Consider the following 4,246-nt stretch of genomic DNA (forward strand, 5'->3'; position numbering starts at 1 on the left):
CTGGCTCACTGCTGCCAACTAGTGGTCAGAGGCTGAACTACAACATAAAAATGAACGGCTGGCAGGAAAGTTGACATTTTAAACCTTAATTAAATATCGATACAGGACTTTAGAATATCGATACAGTATCTGGAAATGAAATATCGCGATATTTAAGTGTATCGATATTTTCTTACACCCCTATTCTGGACATAGTCTAAATGATAGGCTATTATTCAGCTATGTCTTTCTTTCACAAATTAAAATAGCATATAAAGGATCTCCAATGTTATACAGGGTCAACAGAAAATTTGCATATATAATTATATAATTTTACCTGCTTCTCTTTGATCATAAGATTTTTACTTTGATTAAATTTGAATGTCAGCTTTTATTTGGTTTTGTTTTTTTACGATCTGATTTCCCAGTAATTCTGCCAAAACCAGGCGATGCTATAAATCCTGTCGAAGCCGCCTCGGCATACCAAGTGACAGCCTGGTCACCTCTCTCCTGACTCCGGGAAATGCATCCTTTCAAACTGGAACAGAACTTATCTTCTTCTGACGCAGCCGTGTTTACTTCTTTAAGCTGTCGGAAGATGGCTTTGATCTCGAGGTTATGCACCTGTCTGTCATTTCCCTCCTTTGTAACACGATCGTAGGGTTACTGAGTCACTGTTGCTGTTTTCATCTCACTTTTTGAAAAGTACAAAAGACACAATAGGGGCAGATTCTRGAGCGGCGGTCCTCGTGTGAATACTGAGGCTTGCAGCGAAAGCAGAACAACAGCAGCTGGACAGATGTGTTTTTATTGCAAATAATTGCCAGGTCTCAGAACTTGTTTATGTGGCGTAATTGTGTGTTGACAACAGCACTCGGGGAAAACAATACAATCTGATGGCCCAAAGTCTGAGAGGCTTTCAATCAAAACAYAAAAAGACTCACCTGATAATGGTACTTTTTAAAAAAAATTCACAGTTTATCACAACTAAAATCAGCAGCTCTGCAGCAAAGACAAACGTTCACAGCACGTGTGCAGGTGCTAGAAACACCTGCCTGTGGTTTATTTTCACTCCTGTTTTGGAACGCTGCAATGAATCTAACATAAGGGATACTGACTGCAGACGTGATGTCCTCTTAAAACGTTTATCTTCTCCATGTTCATCTTTTCTTTTGTGTCACTGAGAATGCCCTTMTTCTGCATAGGAAACTAAAAGAAAAAAAAAACATCCTGCAGATAGAATTATTTTAACATCARTAACTCAAAGCTGTAATGAGCTGCTTTAAAGCAGCATATCAGATAATATGCATTCACCCCCTTCAATAAATTTYACTTTATAAGCCTGTGAATAACAGCATTATTAAAAATGGCTGCCAGATCCAACTGACCTTAAACATTAAAAATGATCTAACTCAGTTAATTCTGCAAGTRTTGAGCTAATATTTAATGTGGTAGTAACTGAGACTGATCTCTAACACACGTTCTAAGCGCTAAGAGAATATTTTGCAAATCACTGGATGGATTTTATTAAAATGTTATTAAAAATAGTGGATGCACCTTTTCAGTTCCTTGAGTCAACATAATTTAAGATGCTCACCACAGCCACATTACTTGGGGGAAAAAATAACAAAAATAAATAAATAAATATTTTCTTTGGCCGATTAAACTGAAATATACATCCTTGTATTTTGCCAGTTGCGTTTTTATTAATAAAACTTTATTTTACCTGGGGTTACAAAAATCCCTGAGATTTAAAAATTAATTTTCATTGGAGTCCTGGTCAAGATGGGAAGCAGTAAATACAAATTAGTTACATATTTACACATTAAATACAAAAAGGAAAAGAAAAGCTAAGACTTAATTTCAAAAAGATAATTTAAAATCTCCAAAATTTCTTCTCGTGATGAGATACCAGTACAAGAAAAATGCAATACCTCTTTCCTCATTTACAGAAAGGCCTAATAAGCTCCAGCAGGTGTTGTGAGAAAAGGCTGCTGTCTCTGCTCCCAAATCAAGATGAAGGAGAAAAGGTTATTGCAGGTTAAAGTGTTATACCTGAGTGTGGCCAGCAGAGGGCAGACTCCACCTAGTCAACTTCTCGTGTCTGATCCGCTCCACCAGCCTCATGGGCTTATGGAACAATTTTATTTTATTTTTTATTTTTTTTCTTATCAATATAACTAAATGAACTCTATGTGGATTTTCATTTTATTGCACAATAACAAACTGAAGGAACATGTAAAAAATATTTGAAATGTAACTTAATTTATGTAATGATATATTTAAAGGAAATTTAAGAGACAACTTACAACTCAAAGACAAAGTAAAAATATATATATATGTATGCATATGTAAGTGTCAGAGTGCCTCACCTTTATTCCAGATCATGACGTTCTACAAAAGTGAGTTCAGATTTAGACACTTTCAAGTCAGTGCCGTCCCTGCAGCTACAGATTTCACACTTCTGGCTGTGCAGGGAGCATACGTTTGATGTTGAGATGATTTCATTTCTCATTTAGCACCTTACAAAAAAAAAAAAAAAAAAAATCAAATGCAACTCACCAGATAAAACATCTTTTATCTACTTGAGAACAAACATGCATTTTTTCAGCTTGATGTTAACAAGAGGCAGCATTTTCTAAGGCAGAAGCCTAACCAAATACAACATATTAATTTTTATTTACAGGATGATTGAAACAAATGTCATTACAAAATGACACCATGTTGCTTATTTAGGCTCATATTTGCTCATGTTTTGCAGTTCTTAACGCTCTGAAACAGTGACGATACAGCGAGTAATCATTAGGGCTTAGACACTTTTTAAAGAAAAACTGTGACCAGTATTTCATCCATTAATACAGAAGCCTCTTGTGGAGTGAATACTCTCTCAGTAATCCCCCATCCTATTTGCATTTCAATTCTTTTCCTTTTCTCTGGCCTGAAGCTAATCCAGCACAGTCTGAATGCACCCCATAAGCTTGCATCAACATTGGTTAAGATAAAGATAATACTGCCTGTCTGCAAATATTCATTTAGTTTGGCGTACATAAACCCCAATGTCACATCTGCTTCAGACACTGATGCTCAAACCTGCACCAACATAAAACATAAAAAAAGCCCACATGAAATGAGGGAGTTAGCACCTTAATGCTGAGTGAGAGGAATTGGGTATCAGTTTATGAGAAATTTGACTTGTTGACCTGACTGCATGCCTGGGTCCCGATTGCAACACACCACAGCGCTCTGTGGCAGTGCCTCTCTGGCTGTTTGTGTGGTGGTGGTAGTGTGTGTGGATCCCTTGCCTTTAAGATTCCAAACACACACACACACACAGAGCGCTTAAGCAACTGCTCCAGGGGGAATTGACTGATATGGAGTGTTTGCATTCAGTGCTCATTTCTGCTGCTATTGATAGACTTGAAGAAAACTTAAATTCAAGCTTTGCTGTACTCGTGTCTTCATTTATCAGAGGATGAACCTCTTTGCCTCGAGGACACAGTGGATTTGTCTTGAGTTGGATTATTACTGGGGCTTTTGTCCTCATAAACAATACAAAGAATGCATTTTATGGATCTTAAATTGCCCATAAACTAAGACTTAGGACCTTGCTGATCATAAAAATTAAAACAAAAAAACTGCAAGATCCCTTTTGTTTTGGGCTGCAGTACAACATCACTAACTTGACCCATGAAAAGACCCATCATGGCTAAAGGGCACATCTAAGAAATCGGATTAATCAGGTAACATTGCAATTCAAAAATTCACTAGAAGAAAACATTTGCCAGCGAGAAACCTTAGCAATTAAAGCGCATGTACTAATTAGAATATCCCCCCCCACCCCAATCACACACCAGGGACTATTTTTAGTTAGCTGCTAAGAGATGAACATACTGGCAGAAACAGCGCGGCGCTTTCATTCTAATTAACATTATGTGTCTTCCTGTCTGTGTGAGAGAAGTTCAAATTGACACTTGTGCAAGTGGCGGCGTTGCGTAACCACACTGCTGTCCCTGTACACTCATCGTCACTCGGTCCCACTGATCATTACAGGATTGTTGTAAGACAGGAAAACACAATGACACAGAGAAGCACTATCACTGCAGCACAGTTCAAAGGTGGATTATGTGTATATATATATATATATTTTTTTTTTTTTTCCCCACAGAGGTCATACCTTTGTTACCAAACAAAATAAATAGAAGAAGGTCAGATTAGGTTGAAAACGATGAAAACGTTCAAAGTGGGGCTCCAGGGAAAACTTATGAAC

This window comes from Austrofundulus limnaeus, unplaced genomic scaffold (genome assembly GCF_001266775.1).
Source record: "Austrofundulus limnaeus strain Quisiro unplaced genomic scaffold, Austrofundulus_limnaeus-1.0 Scaffold199, whole genome shotgun sequence".
Taxonomy (NCBI): domain Eukaryota; kingdom Metazoa; phylum Chordata; class Actinopteri; order Cyprinodontiformes; family Rivulidae; genus Austrofundulus; species Austrofundulus limnaeus.